Source organism: Pan troglodytes, chromosome 10, assembly GCF_028858775.2.
Source record: "Pan troglodytes isolate AG18354 chromosome 10, NHGRI_mPanTro3-v2.0_pri, whole genome shotgun sequence".
Lineage (NCBI taxonomy): Eukaryota > Metazoa > Chordata > Mammalia > Primates > Hominidae > Pan > Pan troglodytes.
Window position 1 is genome coordinate 36,960,068 of NC_072408.2, and position 23,081 is coordinate 36,983,148.

General features: G+C 37.2%; 1 long non-coding RNA gene and 1 pseudogene across 1 annotated transcript in view; one reads left to right on the forward strand and one right to left on the reverse strand.

The window, feature by feature from the left end:
- LOC101057262 (uncharacterized) overlaps positions 1-23,081 on the reverse strand; it is a 92,856-nt gene that overhangs the window by 59,444 nt on the left and 10,331 nt on the right. The window contains exon 2 of the long non-coding RNA XR_673327.5: positions 15,626-15,728. This is a non-coding gene — a long non-coding RNA (uncharacterized LOC101057262). The remainder of the gene's footprint in view (positions 1-15,625; positions 15,729-23,081) is intronic.
- Positions 17,546-18,878, forward strand: LOC100611437 (12S rRNA N4-methylcytidine (m4C) methyltransferase-like; annotated as a pseudogene).

Below are 23,081 nucleotides of genomic sequence, written 5' to 3' on the forward strand. Positions count from 1 at the left end.
AACTTGAATTACCAGCAAACTGCTAATATATTAGTAGCCAAAAATTACTTCTAAGTAAAAGTCAAATTATGTAAATATTTGTTTTATATGTCAATATAAAATACCCAATAAAAACACCCAAATATGGGTTATTAATTTTAAAATGAGTGAGACCTGTGCAAAATTTCACTCATCCTTGTTCTGATATCAGGATTAATTTCTAACAGGTCTGCTTATATCTTCTTTTAATCAGGAATAAAGACTTAGCATAAATAATAAAATGATGTTCTTCACTTTGCTAGCATTTCATATTTTCAATACAAATAAGTTCTGGCATTATTCAAAACAGAGAAAGAAAACTAGAAGCGTAGTCAAGTAAATTATGGTAATAAACTTGATGGCATATTATGCAGGTATAAGATTATATTTATGCATGATAAGGATTAATATGCAGAAAAAAATTATAATACTAATTGGAAGATACTAACTTTGTATCTACTGCATTAAAGCATCATGAATATTTTAATGTTTATGTAAGGTTGACGAGATTTCTATTGTTTTCTATCTTCCTTTTTAGATATGTAGTTATGAATTATAATGTGTAATGTAAACCAAAAGAAAACATATATTATTTGAACTAATGGGTTACCTAATAACATTTGTTTAAATATATTTTAACCTAATCCACATTTTCTCAATAAGTTGGAGTAGCATTTTAAAAAATAAATATGATTAGTTTAAAATCTTTTTCTAATGAAGCTGTGTTACATTTAAATTTAGTGGGCATTTTTATGGCCTACAATAGCATATGAAGTTTTTATTTACATGAAGAAAAGATGAACACTTTTTATGAGTAGTTCCAGTTTTAGAATAACTGTGAAATTATTCCACAGGAAATAGTGCATTCTCTATTCAGCCTTCACTCTGCCAAAATAAACAAGCTGAAGAGTAAAAGCCCTCCCCAAAATGCCCCGTAGTTAATAGACATACTTTAAATTTACCTACCGAGGACCACAAAAATCAGCTTTTACACCACTCCAAGTAAACACATATCTATTTTCCTAAGCACTCCAGTTAAACAGTAAAACACCAGGCAAAGCTACCAAATATTCATTCCAGAAAACAAAGCCCATGAAGAGTGTAATTATTTTGTTCTTTCTTTAAATCTCCTTGCCAAGAATCTGAACTGGATTAAGTATTCAACGCCAAGAGATTAAAGATGTATATCCCTGTAGCTAACACTGCACACATCTCCACATAATCACTGGGATTAACTTTCCAAGGAAATAGATCAAAGCTTTATTTCCTTGTGGGTATCTGATAATAAAAGCCAAAGCTAAGTCAAACTCTCATCACTTTTGCATCTATACTTAAGCTACTGGTTCAAGAATAATCAGAATATGTAAAAGATAAGGTCAGTGAGAAGAAAAGAAAACAAAAACCCACCCTATTTCACATTTACCAGTGACAATACTAGACAGGTAAACAATGAAAAATAAACAGGAAATTATTTGAAATTTTCAGAGCATAATAATAGTAGAGAAATAATGAGCCTTTGTAAAATGTGAGTGAACATTTACTGAAATCACAATATATAACTATGTAAACTAAAAATAAATCATCCCAGCTATTTTATGTCAAATCTTGACAATGAATTATGATGAATCATTGCAATTAGCATCTTTAACTGCATAAAGTTTGTTGCAAACTAGATGATATAGTTTTTTTAGTTCCATCCCATGTTAGGAAAATTGGCTGCTAAATTGAAGAACTCAAATTTTCTCTACAAATTAACTGATTTATTGTACTTATTAGTAAAAAATTTAGGTATTTTAAAAATAAATAAAATAAAATCATATAACCAAGTTGTGGAGTAGAAGTTTACTTTGACTGTGTATTCCTGGATACTGCTTTTTCCCTGGTGGTTGAGAGAGATCCATAGAGAATTCCAAGGGGAAGAATCTGGCCTTTTGTTATAAATATTTCTATATTTCTACCAGGAAAAACTCTGGAGCTCTCTGCTGCTAAGTACATCACAAACATTAAGCCATATTTGATGAATCAGCCTTCTGTTACATTTTAAGAAATAGATTTATTTTTTCATTGTTTCAATTTCCTTACTCGAAACACCTTTATCAGCAACATTTGTGAGCAATAACAAAAATAAACCAATATTGAAGAGACAGAAATATTCCAAGAAGGAACTCCTAGAGAGACAATTGTTTCCTCTGGGCATGTTTAAAGATTTTGAATCTTCAGAAGATTTATCTTTTGCATAGACTAAACAGTCTAACTTAGGAAAAATGACCTGGGCTTTAAAACATCTCTAAAGCTTAGAGACATTAGGACTAGTATCAATGAAATTACAAGACCTTAAGACAAAACAGAAAATCTTCCAAACTTTGGGTGTATTTTTATCTCACTCAATTTTATTAAAAGATGTTAAAAAAGCTATCAATACAAAATCATTCTGTATGAAAAATATTTTTGTAATAATGCTACTTTAATGGTCATTCATAAGCATGTAATTACACTTTTCGGTAACACCTAGGATATCCAGAAAAGTTAGTCACTCAATTACATCTTTTCTGCCATATATTAATTATATAATATATATTTATTTTATATTTTCAAATATCTAATGTGATAGTATTTACATTTCCCTCATATTAATCACCCCATTATTTTACTCAATTTAAATATTTCTAAAATTAATATTACTATTGAAAAATAATATATCTTCTTTTCTGGGGGTATATTAACTCTTTCATGCAATGACGGGCATATGAAAATTTTCTTTTCTCATAATACTTCTAATAGAAAAATGTGATCTAATTATATATTTTGGAAAACAATCATATTGCTATAAATTATAACTGCTGCTCTGGGAACAATGTAAAGAGAAATCTAATTGTTTATGACAGTGTTAAACTCTTATAATAAGAAAAAGTACATAATCGGTTAATGGTTCATGATTTCTCAATTATAACTTAATAATTGAATTTACTCGATCAGATTTTTACATGGTGAGCCAAACTCTACAAGGTGATGGGGGAAAGCTAGCCTCCAGGGAGCATGTCGGTTACTAAGTTTAACCACATGATCATGAAATCATGAAGCTGATCTCAGGGAAAGTAAATCATTCAATTTCTCAGTACATAGAAAAGAAAGGAAGCATTTGGCTTCTATCTAGGGTTTGATTCATGTCTTATGTCTCTGTCTATTAGCTTGTAGGGGTAACTTGCTGGAAAATAAGAGCTTTAAAAAAGGCAGTCATATAGAACTAGGCCAATGTGCTAAGAAAAATGAAACAAAATTGATGGTAGAATTTCTCGCTTCTTGTTGGGTGATGGGAGAAACACAACTGGGCAGTTAAAAGGCACAAAAGTCTCCAGACACACCATCTTTTATGTTGGCAGTTCAGTCTGGCATTCATGCCTTCTCTAGCCACTATCTACCCTCCTTACAATCTAGATTATACAAAGAAAATAGTAAAGCCAGAGAACGTCTCTCCAGAAAGAAAAATAAATCTTCCCATCGCTATGATCAGGCCTCTTTAATACTAGAGTTCAACCATGATAATCACAGGAAGGACAGATTTCAATTAATGACAAACGCTACTAGCAACAACACCAATAGAACCAACATTGGCAGCTACCTGTTATTGAAGGTTCACTCTATCCAGGGCACTGAGCTAAGCTTTCTCCTCCATTATCTCATTTCACCAACAATCAACCCTTTGAAGTGCAAATCATATCATTTCTCTTTAGAGCAGAATGTTGAGAGACTTTGTACAGACAACTTCCCAATATTACAGCTGATATTTAAATGGAGACCATTGAACCCAGAGGTCACTGAGCTACGCTGTCTCTGAAGGCAGTCAGTATCAGTACCATTAAACTAGTGGGACACTAAAATGAACACTTGTAGATTTTGCCATGAGCTTCTGCTAATTGTTTCTTCAGGTTTAAAAACTGCATAAATATACACACACACACACTCACTTAATTTTTTGTATTAATTTTTGTTTGATTATTCATTTTACCTTTTGGATAAGTCCTCTCAGAATCATAAATTCCCTTATGTATTTAAAATAAAATTTTATTTGTGATAACCACTTTTATGTTATTCAAAGCAATGCTTCCAACTCCCTCTTTTCACATTGCCTTTTCCCATTTTCCAAATCAGCTCACCTTTGTGTATGCCCTTATAACCGTGTCATTAGCTATAATAATGATTGATCTATCCTCCTTCCAGCCTTTAGCCATCTGTGCAAGCAAAACTTTCAACCGAGACATTTTAAGCATTAAACATATACTGGAGCTCTGTTCAATAGATCTTTCATAAATCCCCAGCCCCCAGCCCCAGAGAGTAAGAAAAGTCAGGTCATGAGCAGGAAGTAATGGAGACAAGGCAGTTTCTGAGCTGAAACACAGACTCAAAGCTGGTTTATTGTTGTCATGACTACGAGTTCCACATGCTAAAGTCACTGGTTTCTGAAAAGAATGATGCAGTGTCTAGCCTTACAGCTGGACATATAAACCAAATTAGTCTGCCATGCCTCTACCTGCTTTGTGGTTATTAGTGAAAAGAGCAATATATCACACAATCAGTCATGCAGCAGTTAAGCTCCACACACACTGCTTTTTCAGATCTGTAACTCATTTTTCTTCCAGCTCCCCAGAACAATAACTTGAAATCTGCAGGGAAAAATCAAAGAAATTTTGACAGATATTTTAAATTTTTGAATGGAAGATAAACCAAAAAGCAATTTATAGTGTTTTTTTTGAACTAACACCACCTTAATTTTAAATCACGCAAAGAGTAAGAGGATTTCATAAATTCTTTATAAAGGAGCTCAAAACTTCACTGATTTGCAAAAGACTTAAAAAAAAAAAAAGAGGGTGTTTCAGAAAGGAGAACCCTAGTTTGCCTGCTCCAGATGTGAAATGAGAACCTTGAGAGCTGGATTCTATTCCTTGCTCTCCAAGTGATTAATTGAATGACCTAGGGGAAGTAATTTAACCCAGCTGTGTAAAAAGAAAATATGCATTTACCCACAAGAACAGGGTGTCTAAGTTGGATCCACACCTGCACCACTGACATCACTGCCTCTTCTGAAGCACTCTTAAGATGCCCTCCCTTGCTGGTACCCCTCCCTCCAGTCTACCCTCATTTGTCTCCACCTCCTGCTTTAAACTCTTCCAATCTTATCAAGCTCATAAATATTTTAGATTCCCTGCCTCCTTCCTCCACCTGGTTCTGTTATATCTCTAGTATGTACTCAAAGAAAGCTCAAAACTGTAAAAGATTCAGTCTGTCTTTGTCATCTCACTCTCCTGGCCCCAGTCCATTTGGGGCTCCTTTTTCAAACTCTTGGCATATTCATGCTGTCCACATGGCTGTTGGGAGTCTCACTCTAAAGTATCCAACTTGGACTTGCCCTCACTAAGCAGGTATCTGTGTCGTAAAACTTCCCTATATCCTCTCTCCTTTCTCCTGTCAATGGTCAGTTTTCATCATCTCTCCCTATTTAATACGCTTTGTATGGCCAGTTCATCCTAGGTGGAAACAGGTATGAGGAGTGACAGTGGAAACCATTGCTCCAATGAGCAGTCAAAGGTAGCAAGACTGGAAACAGAATTGCTTCTTCGGCAGGGACACATAAAATTAGGGGTAAATGAGTGGGTGCTGCCCATACTATAGTATAATCTCATGTTGATAATAAATTTAATATGCTAATTTGTTCCCCTTTGTAGGTAATATACTCACACTTTAGAGAAGCCATCAGCTTATATTAATAGAATGAGTATAGTGATATAGTGATAGAAATTTCAAGTATTATGACAGCCAGCAAGTGACACCTTTTTGAGCCTGGAAAGTTGTTTCTTGGGCACTTGGATCTTAGGTAGTTGGATTGCGTCAAGTCTACAAGTATTTGAATCCAGGTGAGCCAGAATTATCTGCGACTGAGAAAAATGCAGGATAGAAGACAATTTTAAAGCACTGTGCGATTGCATGGAGTCAGCCAAAACAGGAGTTCAAACCATATCTCATCGTATAATCTGTAAAGTCTCTTAGAGAACATTATTAGGTACCTGTTCTTTGGCCAGTGGGCACAGTACAGAACAACAGATCCTTTGAGGATCACTATACATGGTTGATCATATACTATTGAGGATATTTTGCTAGATTTATTTACATATTGGAAAAACTTTTCATTAAAATGCACAATGACTCATCTGATTTAGATTTGTGTTAGTTTTTTCCCCCAAGTACTAAGAAACAACTTTAATTTAAATAACCACTTTACGATGCCTCCAGGCAACTGTAGCACATGTTTGGTTATTGATGGTCCTGTAGAGCTTTAACCAGTTATAGAACTCTATAGAATATATTTGTTTCGGCAGCTTGGCTTTCCACACAAAGGTAAAGATCTTGAAAAGTGTATACAAAGTTTTTAATATCTAGTTAGATGACCAGTTGTATGTTTCTAAATATAAATGTGAACATACATATTTGAAAAATCTACCTATATGACATTAAAATACAATTAGATTTTATTTGAAATAATTAAAAACTAATTGGTCACTTAATAACATTAAGTGACACATAAGGAAAATGAGTTAAATAATGTTTCTTAATGAAAGAATATTTATTCTTAACATTAATTACCCTAATCATGGCCTTAAACATGCTTTTGGATGATGGCTGGCTCAAAGAGGTCGCCAGAGTTAGGGAGGACAGTAGTAAGGAAACACACCTGCAAACATCAGAAACATTTTGATGTCTACTTTCACTTATAGAAAAAGAACAAACAAAAATTCGATAATTTGGAAATACCCTGAACAAGTAAAATTAGCAAACCTATAGCATATTCTTTATTCAGGGATGGGCCATTGCCCTAAACAGTCCATTATTATATCCCTAGATTACTTTCTATGTTAATGGAATGGAAGTCTCCAACTTCCATTCCTCACCCTAGTCTTCTACCTACAAGTATATACCATCCCTCTTAACAGGCCTCACAGAGGAGCATAAGACTTAAGAGCCAGAAAGTAACTGATAGATCGACAAGAAGTAAGACTGCCTATGAAAGGCAGGGGTTGGTGGAGACTGCCAAGAACATTAATCCATCTTCATTTCCCTAATGTTCATCTTTATAGTCAATCTCACAGTATGCTATGAAAGATAAGACAATGGTTAGGTTTTTTTTAACATTTTTAGGTTAGGTAAAATTTCTGCTAATGAATGAGAATAGTCATCATTTAATCACCATTATCAGAATCAATACACCACCCACATCAGCATCCCTAGATGTGCAAAGGTCTTCCAGTACCGCATGGCTGTGCAAACACAGAATCTGTGATTCCATGGTTCCCTTCCACCAACTGAATCATTAGGACTACAGTCCTGCAAGACAGGTGCCTTGAGGCACCCAATTGTCCTTCAGCATCATGTCCTCTTTCTTTGTGTCAACATGGGAGTAAGAAGGCCAGGTGGTCTGAATAATGTCCATAAAATTCCATCCCCTATTTTCCCATGTGACCATCTTGCTTCCTGGTTGCTATGGATTTTATCTGTGACGTGTAGTATCTGATTCTTGCTGATCCATTTGTATACAACACCATGAGGAATATGTGCAAGTCACTGTTACATCTGAGTAATCCACAAACCTCAAAATGTTTCCCTCTTTTCCACCATGGTCAATTAACCCTCCATTCCAGCACTCTCTGCACCTAAGAGAGCAGAAAGAAGCATATTTTACACACCATGTTGAGGCTCCACACAACCATCCTCTCATCTTCATCAAGAAACTGTGATCTAGCTTTATTGTTGCTGCTATAGTTGGTTTCTCGTAGCTCCTTTTTTTTCCCTAAAGGTCTCCAACACAGGTTTAAAGAGAACAGAGCCAGAAACTTTAAGCCCTGCCTTGAGGTGCCCAATTGTCCTTCAGCTTCATGTTCAATACTCAAGCAACTGCTTCTCAAATCTCTCTCTGATTAGAATGAAAGTTGTTTCCCAACAGCTGAAGGATCATACTCTTCTTGTGCCAACCTAGACAAAGCCAGTCATTTATTTTTCCTGTCAAACTCTACCAGCCCCAAGATATGTGATATGAACCTAAACTGCAGGGTACACAGCTTAGACCTCAATTTAAGAGCCTAATATGACAGGCAGAATTAATTGCACCTAAGTGGAATGGAAAGAACACCAGAATTAAGAGTCAAAAAAACCTGGGCTTCCTCTGCCAAGTCTGCCCATAATCCTGCATACAAGCCAATTCACCTCCCCATCTCTGCTTCTTAATCCAAAATTGACACTTTTGTCTAAAACCTTCAAAATATTTTGAACCAAATTAATTATTTAGAAAATGAAAACAGAAAAATGTCCTGCCTATCTCAGATGATTTACTAAAGTATCAGATGAATTAGCTGTATAAGAGCTAAAACAGTTATTGAGCATCTTGTGACCTCTGATCACACACTTGGAAAAAGGAGGAAAATGGCACTAAACTAGATGTTGGCTAAAGTTTCTTCCTAACCTATAATTCTGTGGTTCAATTAAAGTAATAAATACGCAAGCTCTTCGAAATGTATACTACTATTAAAAATATGCATAGCATGTTTTTATTTTGAATTGACTCTCTAAAAAATCATCAATGTGAGCATAAACTAAATTTTCAGCACTTAAGGTATATTTTTTAAATTTCTGGAATAATAAATGACATTCCCTATTTAGAGCATGAGTATATCCATTTTAGAGAAATGAAAGTATAAAATTATCCATTTTAGTAATCCTCTAATTCTCACAGAGAAAATGTAAAGCTACTGCCATTTAATATATAGAGAGCACTTCACATTTTCAAGACTTTTAATTAGATACTCCTCACATAAACCTGAAGAGTCAGAGTTAGTCACCCTCAGCTAATAGATGAGGAAAGTAGAATATAGAAAGTCAGGGGAATTGCCTAAGATCTTGAGGCCTTTTAGTAGAAGACAAGATTGAAGAAGGATGTAGACTCTGAGGATTGTGCTTAAAGCCGGGTCAGTGCTTCCCGCCACAAATCTTTGTATTTCAGCCTCCTCCTATCACACAACACACCCAGTAACAGAAACAAAGAAACAAATCACTGCCCTAATGTTTAAAATTTCATATTTAATTTTGTTCTTATGTATAAATGTAAGATTTAAGTGTCATCCATTCATCTGCATTTAAAAATAAACTTTAGTTCTGAAGTTAACTTAAAATTTTAGTTTAAAATCTGCTGTCTTTATTCATGTAGCTGGTTTGTTAAGTACAATGCAAAAGATAAACTTAAGATTCTAATTTTTAAAATTGTTTCCCACTTTCTTATAATTCTACTTCATGGAGGGAAGTTTGGGGTTGTTCTATTTTGATTTAATTTGCTTAGTTTTGTTTCGTTTTTTAATAGTTGGAGAGATAGGGAAAAGTGTTTGCCTCGCCACTGGGTCTGGCAGGCTCCCGTCTTTTCTGGTCACTTTCAGGCAATAAACATCCCTATGATCACATTACAGTGCCAACACAATCTCAAGGCAGTAGTTTTAGGTTATCCAGTTCCAGATAATAATCAGAATTATGAGTACCAGTAGATGTCCATCATCTCCCTCCTTCCAGCCAAGGTTTTCTAGAATGGAGACAGAGCTAGCGTAATAAAGGAGAAAGAGAGGAGAATTCTTATGTGGCTAGTACCTGGCCCCACTGTCTGGGACTGGAAGATGTGTAAAGTTAGGCCTGAGGAGTGCTTCTAGCCTTTGGAGGTTCTCACGCAATGTCCCTTGTGTTGATTGGGATAGGGTAAGTATGCTGTGGTAACAATAACCCCTAAGAATCAATGGCTGAAAACAACAAAGTTTATTTTCTGTTGACTCAACATGTGCCTCCAGGGTGGCAAGCAGGCTGTGCTTACTGTAGTCATTCGGAGACTTAGGCTAATCAGGATTCCACCTCACAAGACATGATTCTAAGATCACAGTGGCAGAGAAAAGAGAATAACGTGCATGTGCTGGCTCTCACATGAAAGCTGAACACCACCTCTGCTCACCTTTCATTAGCGACGCTGAGTTTACTAGGGCAGATATTTATAATTCTCCTGAAAGGCAGGGCACTGAATATAGGAAAATAGCATTGCAGACTACCACCAGTCTGGCTTCAGCTCCCATGGTACAGGATGTTTTCTTCAGTTAGACATCTTGATCCTCTCTACAATTCTGATTTCCCAATGCCCATCCTCCATAAACTCTCACTTCTCTGTTATTTCATCCTCTGGCAGAAACAACTCTAGGCCAAAATTCCTATCATGGACTCTATACCTATGGCCTGGATTTCACGTACTTTTGGCCAGCCCTCTTAGAGGACTACCACTAATTCACCAAATAGCAGCAACTTTCTCTCTTAATCTGTCCTGATGGTAGGAGAGCTCACCAGGCAGCCAGCAGCAGAAATAAATACCCCCACAACTTCAGGTGTCACATACTAAAGTTCTTATCTATCCCACCTTGAGTGGGAGGTACAGATTCTCAGGGCAACAGTTCTCCCCAGTAACATTTCCTTGGGGATTTCCTGGAAATTCTCTTTTCTTGACTTTCTCTAGACTTCTGTATTCTTAAAGCATTTGACGAGATTAGAAGTTATGGAACCTGGCAGGCTGTGGTGCCTCACGCATGTAATCCCAGCACTTTGGGAGGCTGAGGCAGGTGGATCACGAGGTCAGGAGTTGGAGACCAGCTGGGCCAATATGGTGAAATCCCATCTCTACTAAAAATACAAAAATTAGCCAGGTGTGGTGCCGCATGCCTGTGATCCCAGCTACTCGGGAGGCTGAGGCAGAAGAATCGCTTGAACCCGGGAGGCGGAGGTTGCAGCGAGCTGAGATCACGCCATCATACTCCAGCCTGGGCGACAACAGAGCAAGACTCCGTCTCAAAAAAAAAAAAAAAAGAAGTTATGGAACTAGTTCTTGAGAGTTTTCTTTGACAATGTTGTATATGGTCTGTCACTCACTGAGTATCTGATATCCATCTACCATGCACTGACTTCTCTGTCAAAATTTCCAAATCAACAGTCTACCCTGCCCTCTTATGTTTATCACAGAGGCTGTTTGGCTTAGAACAATTGTTGATGGTCATGTCTGAACTATAATATCCCTCCACTCTATTTCTGGTAAAATTCCTACAGCACCCATCCATCCACTAGTGTGGACATGGTCTCAGTTGGGGTCGATCACGGTGTCTGACTCCCCTGGTCTTAGTGAGTGGTTGAGGGATAAACATGTGACCTGACCAGCATGAAGCAGGGCTTTTTTTTTTTTCTTTCTTTTTTGCTGAAGGGGAAGGAGAAATGTTTCTCTTCCTCCTCAGCTGTCTAAAGGAGGAAGAACAACTGCTCTGCCTGGGAAGGCAGTGTTGGAGGGAGCACAGCTACCATGCCTCCATACTACAGGAGAAATAACCACTCTACCTGGTCAGAGCTTCATGCTCATTGGGCCATGGAGTCAGATTACCACTCTTAAAAAGAAGTAATAGACTCTTGCCCCGGATCCTGTTTTCTGTCTTCCAGATATCTAAGAAACACAATGGTCTCTTTTTCTTCTTTGCTGCCATGCAAAGTTAGGGTACATAAGATCTAATTTCGAGAGATAAGCCTGACCAAAATGTCTCTCTCTTTCTCTCATTTCTGTTAGCGAAGAAGTGCATGAAGCAGGCCCTCAATCCTCTGTGAAGCTGGGTAGATAGGTAGACAGTTAATTATGTAGAAGCATAGGTGGTTCTGAGACTAAATTTGAGGAAGGAGTAAACCTATTCTACAGTCAGTCCATTGTTTTGCAGTGGCTGACTTTATGCACTGATCCCAGTTGTTCTAACAGTTGTTACCAGTTATTCTCTTTCAGGTAGAACCCAGAAGTTAGGAGGTGTGAGTAATTGGCTTAAAGCACCAGAGGATTTGCTAACTAGAACTGGAAGAGAAAGAACTACTTTCTTTTCAAACAATGAAACTGGAGGAACGTGAGTCTGGAGTTCTACCACACACAGAGAAAACCCATCTGCATCAGTGAAAAAATAAAGCCAACCCACACATAAAGGCAGAGAGTCTCGAAGGTGATGACCTCCAAGGCCTCCATCATCCCTAAGGACAGCTCTGCGCCTATACGACCTGCAGTTGCGTTACAAGTACCAATAAACCACCTTTGTTTGCTCATGCTAACTGGAATTGGGCTTTGACATCAGCAACTGAAAAAAAAAAATCCTGATTGATACGATTCCTGACTGCTTCTTAAGACTACTGACTGACCCCTTCCTCTGCATCTTTTCAGCTGCCTATTCCATTGGCCCAGTGCACCAGGGATCTAATAAGAATATCATTTAGAGCCAAACTACACTGGGAAGGACATGTACTCACCTCCGCCAAACACATGCTTACTGGCATTTCCTAACTAGTAGTAAAATAGAATAAGTAGATGTACATACTTAGAAGAATAAAGTGGAAATGCACAGGGAAATCTACTCATCCAGTTCACAGCTGTGGCCCATATCCCCAGCACTCAGCAATATTTGGCTCCATTGTTCCCTTTATCACATTTGCTTCTTGAAAAAAAATCTTTATGGTTCATGTCAGCTCTTAGAAGTAAAGCCAAAGACCATGTTTATACTAAAGCATCTTTTTCTAAGGATTCAAGTGCAGGGGGAGAAATCTTAATATAAGTAAGGAAAGAATTATATGGATCTTTATTTACCAGAGATAATTATTTTATAACACACTCAGAATGCTCTTACCTTCCTTATGCTGCAGATCCTGGTGTAAAATTACAAAACCATTATATTTGGTAAAGAAAATAAGAAATTTTAAGGGTTGTTAACCCATCGTGTTTTTATCACGAGGAAAACCTGCGTAAAGTTATATAGCATGGGTCCTTCTGTAGTTATGATGCACTGAGAAAGTATGTAGTAAGTGGAGGTCCAACCTGGTACTAGCAAAACACAAAGCAGGACAGAGATACTCCAGTACATAGTGATATTATTTTAAAATGGATGTTTAGATGTGGGAGAGGCAATAAATAAAATGGGTTTCTGTAGCTCTATTTCTTTATTTTTATATTAGCTAAAGAGTCTGCTTATATACATAAAGTATATAAAGAAGGTAACAGCTACAATGCTTTGATGCTTTGGCAAAAACTACCCAGAGTATAAAAGGACCCTGTAAATAAAAGCCTTACCTGTGGGTTGCAGGTGCTTACTTTTCCTCAGGACAATATGAGAAAATAAATAAGTAATGTGCATATAACATATAATGACATTCTGATGAATGTATTTCCCTCAAGGCTCTTTTAAGCACCTGTTGCCGTACAGTGTATGTTTCTTTGTTCTGGGTGCACTAAATGAGTAAATCATTTAAGGGGTCTGAATCGAAAATTTCCAATATTTTATAACAATATTTTATATGCTGTATAGATGCCAAGTCATATTATTGAAGGAACAAAGATGTTTATTTTGTAAGAAGGAAGGAGCACCTAGGCTATTGGAGATAGCAGTAATCTGACATGTAATAAGGCTGTGTCCTCTTTGCCCTGTTCTCCGCTCATGGTTCTCCCTCTGTGATTATATTGGCATGTGTGTTTTCAGACACAGCAGAAGACGGGAATGAACCGCTGGAATTTCAGGTCCACCATGTACAAAATGGGGCCAGTCAGTGTCACAACCTTCAAATTGTGTGGTGAAAAATTATGCATATTTTTGAGTCACTTGATTTTAAAAACGATAAAGATAAAATGATTGGGTTTTAAAATATTCTTTGTAATTCCTACTTTTTGTGAAACATTCTTATCTGTAGAAACAAGATATTGAGGTAAGGGGTCATTTAAAGTCATTTAAAAGATGTACTGCTCAGAAACATTCTAAGACCAATAGGGCTCGCTTTAGTAAAAAGAGAAAAATAAATCCTAAAAATATTAACAGATTTTAACTTGGGTTCTAAGTTAAGACAACATAATATTAAACATCTCATAATATTCATCAGATTTTTATTAGAATTAAGGCCTCAGACAGGCAGAAACTCTATACAATATGTGAGCAGGTTGTGGGTACATCAGTACTCACAGGTTAAGTTTGTTTTGTCTTTTTTTGTCTTTTTTACCACCAGCAGAAGAGATAAAATTGCAGTGAATTTGTATCCTAATCCAACCTAATTCCCTTTCTTTACCAGTAAACTGTATTAATTGGTTTTCTGAAACTGAAATATTAGGACTACCAAGTGGAAAATAATTTGTTGTAAGCCTTCTAAACACTGTGAGTGTCTCTAGTGATTTTTCTTGCAGGAGGAAGAGCATCCACGAGACTGTCTGCACCCTGAATACAGCCAGTAAAATTACCCTGTCCTGGCCAACGTAAGAGGGGCAATCAGCAAGTGGTCATGATTATCAACAAGAAATAAACAATGAATAGATTAGAGCCTACAATACTAAGCAGCCTTACTGCAAATACACTGCACTTTGCCACTCTAAGATGGCACACATTAAACTTTCCATTGTGGATGAATTTACATCTACAGATTTAAAGGAAGAGTCTGGAGAAGCATAGCAGCTTCTGGGGCCTCTCCTCTTGGGCAACGCTTTCCATACACTTACATGTTAGGCATTCAAAAGAGAAGAAAGGAAGTGACAGGGTGTGAATAATCCTGGCGGAGATTTTCCTGTGGCCCCCAAATTTTGTAAATAACAAAATTGTTTGAAAACAGTAGCAGCAATCACCAGCCCCAATCAAAATCATTTCTGGCGGCGAATCATTTCAAAATATATCTGTTATTGATGAACAGTGCTCATTTGAAAAATTGTTTTTCAAATTTTTAATTAAAATAACATACAAATTTCTGTGCAGTAGGATAAAGAATAGTAGGTTTCATTTTATCAATGCCTATTATACATCAGGCACTGCACCAGAAACTTTGTAGGAGCTATCTTAATCCTTGTAAGAATTCTATAAGCAACTGCTATTTTGCCCATTTTATAAACAATGAAACTGATAACCCTACTATGTTAAATAGATTCCCCAATATCAAGCATCCAGCAAGCTATGAATATTTAAGCTTAGGATGCTTGAATTTCAAATCTTGGGATATTAAATTTCAATATTACTTATATCTCAGAGATTAAGAAGATAACACACACTTTTTTTGTTTTTGTTTTTGTTTTTTTGAGATGGAGTTTCACTCTTGTTATCCAGGTTGGAGTGCAATGGTGCAATCTTGGCTCACTGCAACCTCTGCCTCCCAGGTTCAAGTGATTCTCCTGCCTCAGCCTCCCAAGTAGTTGGGATTACAGGTGTGCGCCACCACATCTGGCTAATTGTGGTATTATTAGTAAAGACAAGGTTTCACCGTGTTGGCCAGCCTGATCTCAAACTCCTGACCTCAGGTGATCCATCTGCCTTGGCCTCCCCAAGTGCTGGGATTACAGGCGTGAGCCACCACACCCAGCAGATAACATGCTATTTTCAATGAAATATTTTTTCAAAGAACCTGTTAAAGATACTGTTGAGTCTGCCTACAAATGTGAAGAAAATATCTCTTCTTTTGCATCTTGAGGTTCCAATGTCCGTGCCCACACTTAGCTAGTACTTCTCAGTGCACTTACCTCCCTGAAGGTGAAACGAGATGGCTCAAGAGCTGTAGTTCAGGCCAGTTACCTTCACTATTCTATCATACAGATTTCTCCAGAGAACATTCCTTCTCCCACCCTGGAAAAAATAAGGAAGTTAAAACATAGCCTAAGTATTACAAGACAAATTTATAAAGTTTTATATGGTGCAAGATTTTTCAAACATTTATGAGTGTATTTCTTCTCATAATTTTTCCCTGTAAACATTATGGCCTAAGAATAGTTTCAAGAAACTTTTGAGAATCACAACTATATATTTTATTTATTATCACAATACAGTGAGAATATGGCAACAACTGTTAACGAATTGAGCAACATCAGAGGCAGATACCATTTTACTCAGTTTGGAAATGAGTGTTTGAATGTTCACAGGTAGGTCTAGAGCTTGATATTCAGCTCCCAGACTGCATACATAGTAATGACATCTTGTTCCTAGGTTACATAGCAGTGACTAATTTCAGTGCAGCTGAGTCATTTCCTTTAGGATTGGAACAGATTACTTTCTCTTTGGTTAAGCACAGGTATATTAATGTGTTTGAATTTGGGAACAAGGTTTTATTAGATATAAAGGTGATAAAAGAGAGAGAGAGACAGAGAAAGAAAGAGAGATGCTTACAGTGTGAGAGGATGAGGAAACATGACTGATAAAGGAGCACAGATTTGTGTTTCAAACCCAGGGTTCATTCTGAATGGGATACATGCTCACTGAAATGGTAAATACATTATTTGCTAACACTTGAAATTATCAGTTTCCTCTTCTTTTTTCCTTTGTTTTGAGAAATTGAATTTGACTAAATCAAATGTACTTATAATGGGGTTCCATCATGTTGATACAAGAATTGTTAGGGTACATGGAGAGAAAAATATTTCTTGGATTACTCTCCCTGGTTACTAAAGACAAGAGTCAATGTCAGAGGAAATCCACTGTGACCAGGACCCCGCTGGATTAGTTTCTTAGGGATGCTGCAGCAGAGTACCACGAAAAGGAGCCTTGAAACAACAGACATTTATTCTCTCACAGCTCTGGAGCCTAAAAGTCCAAAATCAAGTTGCCAGCAGGGCCGTGCTCCCCTCTGAAGGCTTAGGGGAGATGATTCCTTGCCTCTCCCAGCTTCTAATGGTCCAGTCTTTCCTTGCCTTTGGCAGTCTACCTCCAGCCTTTGTCTCCTTCTTCCTGTGGCCTTCGTCTGTGTGCATATGTGTCTGTGCTCTCTCCCCTAAGGACACCGTGAGCCACTGGATTTAAGGCCCACTGTAAATCCGGGATTATTTCATCTGGAAATCCTTAACTAATTACATCTGTAAATACCTCACTTCCAAATAAAGTCACATTCTGAGGTTCTGAGTGAACATAAATTTTGGGGGACACTATTCAACCCCCTGCACACCCTCAGACATAAGCAGGAGATGCAGGCCCTTACTCTGTCTCCCACTCTTCAAACAGCTTCACAGATCACAAACACAAAAATATGGCCACACATGCCGGGGGCACAAACAAAAATGTGTATGTATTAAAGAACGCATGAGCACCTCTGTATCTCAGGGTCTGGCACGCAGCACCATCACACCACAACCTGTGAGCCTAAACATCTCTTCTGTGACTCAAACAAATTAAGCCCCAAGGAAATGTTTTTCCTAATCTACTGCTCTATGTTCCTAGGACAGAAGGCATCTATCTACAAATGCCATGATTATGTGGGTTGGCAGAGAGTGGTTCTGATTGCAAAAAGAGTGTAAGTGGCAAAAACAGTTAAGAAAGAGAAGACAGAGTTTCCCTCAGGGGTAAGACCTGGGCGTGCAGCAAATTCAGGTTCTCTGGCACTGTAGTGGTAGTCGCCGGCCCAAGTTAGAGGCCAGCTGAGAAGTCTTCGTGCCTCAGATTTGCTGACCTACAGAATGCTTCAGTATCCTTATTTTTGTAGAATGTATAAAGAATGTCTTTCATGTTGGTTGGAATCTGGCATACCTAATTTAGGTATCTGGCCAAAAAGAATACATACTACAGCAGAAAAATATGAAGAATATGAAGCCCAGAAGCAAACAGACCAAACTCAAGCCCAGGAGTTACGCAGATCTCAAGGTAGAGATTTTGAAACTATGGCTAAATTACATACTCCAGTAACGGTGGATGAAGTTGTTCATTGTTTGTCACCACAAAAAGGACAGATTTTTTCTAGATATGACATTTGGTTCGGGAGGGCACACAAAAGCCATTCTACAGAAGGAGTCAGATATTGTTCTGTATGCCTTGGACACAAACCCGACAGCTTATGCATTAGCTGAACATCTTTCAGAGTTGTATCCTAAACAAATCCGAGCTATGCTGGGCCAGTTCAGCCAGGCAGAAGCCTTGTTAATGAAAGCTGGAGTGCAGCCAGGGACTTTTGATGGAGTTCTTATGGATCTTGGGTGTTCCTCCATGCAACTCGATACTCCTGAAAGATTTTTCCCTTTGGAAAGACGGCCCCTTGGACATGAGGATGGATGGTAGCAGATACCCTGACATGCCCACTGCTGCTGATGTTGTGAATGCTTTAGATCAACAGGCACTTGCATCTATCCTGAGAACATACGGGGAGGAGAAGCATGCCAAGAAAATCGCTTCAGCAATTGTTCAGGCACGCAGCATCTGCCTCAGCAGCTTGCCAACATCGTCGCAGGTGCATTTCCTCTCTCTGCTATTTATGCACGAAAAGACTTGCTATAGCGACCTACCCATATTGCCACCAAGACTTTCCAGGCTCTTCGCATATTTGTGAACAATGAGCTCAATGAACTCTACACAGGACTGAAGACAGCTCAGAAGTTTCTGAGACCTGGTGGTCACCTTGTTACCCTCTCCTTCCATTCACTACAGGATTGCATCGTCAAAAGAACTCGCTTGAAATAGCATGACAGAAAGGTTTAACCTAAGTGTTAGACAGCAAGTGATGAAAACATTGCAATTGAGTTCAGACCACGAAAACACAGAAGAAGGCTCTATGAGAAGAGCTCCTTTAATGTGGGAATTGATATACAAGAAGGTCCTTAGTCCATAAGATCAGGATGTACAAGATAACCCCAGAGGGCGCTCAGCCAAGCTTAGAGCCACTATCAAATTATAAGTTACCATCATCTTATTCTTCAAATTTTTCCCGCAATTTCTCTAGTCTTTACTCACGGTATGTTCCTGAATGTCTTGATATAGGTTTAAGTGTGGGACAGTCTAAAAATTGATAACATTTAGCATTTTTTTTCCTCAAAAAGAAACTGTGGAAAATATTAGCATGACAGAGAAAGTTCCACTCAGGGAGCAGCAGCATCTCAAGACCGGAAAAATGTATTAATTTTGCATCACATTGGACTCTTGAAATGCAATCCTTCCTCTGGCCAGGAACTTTTTTTTAATAATACCATGTTGTGTTTATCTAAATACGTAAACTCAAGCTGTCAAAGAGAAAGATATTATAATCATATCTGCATGTCCTACATTTTGAATTTAGATGTTCTAATTTGCGCTGGGTGCGGTGGCTCACGTCTGTATTCCCAGCACTTTGGGAGGACGAGGCAGGTGGATCACGAGGTCAGGAGATCAAGACCATCCTGGCTAACACGGTGAAACCCTGTCTCTACTAAAAAATACAAAAAGTTAGCCAGGCGTGGTGGTGGGCGCCTGTAGTCCCAGCTACTCGGGAGGCTGAGGCAGAACGGCGTGAGCCTGGGAGGTGGAGGTTGCAGTGAGCCGAGATCACGCCACTGCACTCCAGCCTGGGCGACAGAGCAAGACTCTGTCTCAAAAAAAAAAAAAAAGATGTTCTAATTTGCAGTCTTTCTCTGGCTCAAGTAATAATGATTATGGAATGAATTTTAATGTCCCTACTTGTGAATAATTCCTATAGCTTTCTCAAATGTAGGCTTTTTGCCAATTTTATATTTTAAAATATTTAAATATGTGTTATACTGATAAAATTTCATTTTTCAAATTATTGTCTATTATTTTTAACGGATTTTTCAGTATGATATGGCCATTTTGTTCATGTATCTCAAAGTAAAAATGTAAAATCCTTACAGAGAATTGTTTCACAAAACTCATATTTCATGTCAATTGTATCTAATAATAGATTACAATGCCTTTAGTAAGTAATAAAGTCTCTTATTAGAATCTTGTATTTTTAATTGAGCTAATCAAAATAATTCAGCCAAATCTATTTGAAATAGAAAGCTATCTATTTAATATAGTAAAATCAACACTCCCTTAATGTTGTTACAAAGATATGGTAACTGTAATAAGGGTAAAAGTTTATTCAGGAAAAGAGTGCTTGGTAGAAGATTCTTTAACAAATTGATGAGATTGATTCATAATTCACATGTCAACTTTTTATATGTAATATGTACTTCTAATTTATTCAGTTATTCAGTGAGCACTGAACTTGTCATTAGAAAAGCAAAGGTAAGTACAATATACATGGCCCACAATACATGTCCTGTAGAGGTTAGTAGAGGGAAATTATGTTAGTTATAATCACAAAAATCAATACAAAATGGACACAGTGGTAAATACTACAAATAGGTCATGCATGGTACTGTAAGAGCATCTAGTAAGGATTTTATCTGTTGTCAGAAACCAGGTATGAGAACATCATACTTGAATTGTGACCTGAAGGATGAGTTGGAGATAATTAGTCAAATGGCACATGGGGTATGGAAGGAGGCATGTTGATGAATGATACATATAAATAAATACCCTCTTAAATAGTTAACCTTGAAATCATATTTATATGCTATTAATGTGCTTAGTAACCTTTTTTCAAATACAGAAAAAAGATTCTCCATTATGGTTACAAATTTTAAGTTGGTGAATCCAAGTGAATGAAATATCAGCATAACTCTATGGGCAAAATAGATAAGAATTAAATACATGAATTTACCTCAGACTTATTTTATCTACCTCTGTAATATTTAACTTTAGTACCCAGGCTTGTTTACTACTTCTGCTTTACAGGCTTTATTTATATCTGAACAATCCTACAGGGAAATGAGGATTAGAAAAAAAATCTGGAGAACAATATGCTTGAAATAGAAACAAGAGAATGCACCTAAGTTAATTCCCTGAATCCTACTTTAACAATGTATGAATTTCTCTTTGCATGTAACTCATATTTGTGAATGAGACATATTCCCAAAAAATTATTATCCCTGTATGTGGTTAGAAAATAAAAGATCACATTTGTATATTCAACAATCATTCACCTATTTCACAAGTCCTTTTTTCGTCCTTTATAGTATGGGAATTATTTTTTACGTTAAACAGAAACTGAATGTACTGGGTTGAACAGTGTCCCCCGAAAATTAATGTACTTCCTAGAGCCTCAGAATGAGACTTTATTTGGAAATACTGTGATTGTGGTTGTAAGTAAGCTAAGATGACGTCATACTGGAACAGAGCAGGCCCTTAATCCAACATGACTGGTGTTCCTTATAAGAGAAGACAGGCCAGGCATGGTGGCTCACGCCTGTAATCCCAACACTTTGGGAGGCCAAGCCGGGTGAATCACTTGAGGCCCAGGAGTTCAAGACCAGCCTGGCCAACATGGCGAAAATTCATCTCTACTAAAAATACAGAAATTAGCCAGGTGTGGTGGTGAGTGCCTGTAATCTCAGCTACCAGGAGGCTGAGGCACAAGAATCACTCGAACCCAGGAGGTAGAGGTTGCAATGAGCCGAGATAGCGCCCTGCACTCCAGTCTGAGCAACCTGAGTTTGAGACAGAACGAGACTCTGACAAAAAAAAAAAAAAAAAAAAAAAGAGAGAGAGGGAAGATAGAGACACAACGGAGAATGCCACATGGAGCTGGAGGCAGAGATTGGAGAGATACATCGTGGCAACCATCAGAAGATAGGAAAAAAAGCATGGAATAGTTTCTCCCTCAGAGTTCCAGTAGTTGCTACCCTGCTAACATGATTTTGCACTTCTGGCCTCCAGAACAGTGAGAGAATATATTTCTGCTGTTTTAAGGTACCCAGTTTGTGGTAATTTGTTATAGCAATCCTAGGAAATTAATACTCTGACAGAAAAAAAACTTGGATAATATGCATCAGAAAAATCCTTCAATAAACACAAAATTGGTTTCAAAATTTTTTCATGTAAAGATAGATTAACTTTTCTGTAATTAGTCGTGTTTTATAGTCATTCTTGCCTGTTTCTTAGTCTTTGTTGTAGGATGCATAATAAAATACCTGAATGAGTTTTAAATGGTTAACTTTGGAGAATGGTTTTGAAAAGTTCACGCAGTATACAGAAATAAAAGCTGATGTTACAATGAAATTGCATCACATTTCCAATAAAATATTTCTGAATCTCAAAAAAAAGAGAAGACAAATGCATTTGTCAATTATTTCCTCTCAAATAGATTGTTACGTAATAAAATGTCACTCTCCAGTAGTGCTGAGGCTCCATTTAGTTGCTATTCTTCACAGTATTCTTTTTTTTTTTTTTTTTTTTTTGAGATGGAGTTTCACTCTGTCACCCAGGCTGGGGTACAGTGCGGTGGTACAATCTGGGCTCACTGCAGCCTCTGCCTCCTGGGTTCAAGCAATTCTCCTGCCTCAACCTCCTGAGTAGCTAGGATTACAGGCGTGCACTACCACCCCCGGCTAATTTTTGTATTTTTAGTAGAGACGAGGTTTCACCATGTTGGTCAGGCTGGTCCCAAACTCCTGACTTCCAGTGATCCACCCTCCTCGGCCTCCCAAAGTACTGGAATTACAGGCGTGAGCCACTGCGTCCAGACTCTTCATGGTATTCTAATTTGTGGATTTGGTTTGTGATCCAAAATGTGTGTGGAATAAGCATGGTATTCACACAGTTTTACTTGCCAGCTGGGGAACATTTGCAATATTAAACTTTTAATATTTCTCTTAAGCTTGAATATATATGTACATCTATCTATGTCTAAATCACACACATATTAAGTGTGATACTCTTTATTTGGGCAACTAGGTAAACACTGACTACAAAAATTGGGAGTAGTTAAATATTTTAAAAATATTTAATTAGTTAATTAAATTTTTAAGTGTTAGCTTTAAATAATTGAGATTTACAGTTTTTATTTTTACTCATCGTAAGTTGTAGTCTATATTTTAATTTTAACAGATGATATTGCATATTTTAGAAAAAACTTTATAAAATAATTTTAATATTTTACATTCCAGTTAGTTTATACTTCTGATGGTAATATATTCAAATTGCATACACACTGAAAGTAGTTACATTTTATTTAATTTATACTATGTTGAAGGTATATTCAAATAGTGTACACTTTAAAATTAAGTAGAACAAAAATCAGAAAAAAATCTTGAGTATAGTTATATAATTAGTGGTTGTGACTAAATGAAGACAAAGTAAAGTTGATGAAATTAATATATAATGATATATTGTGTATATTTTTGTTTC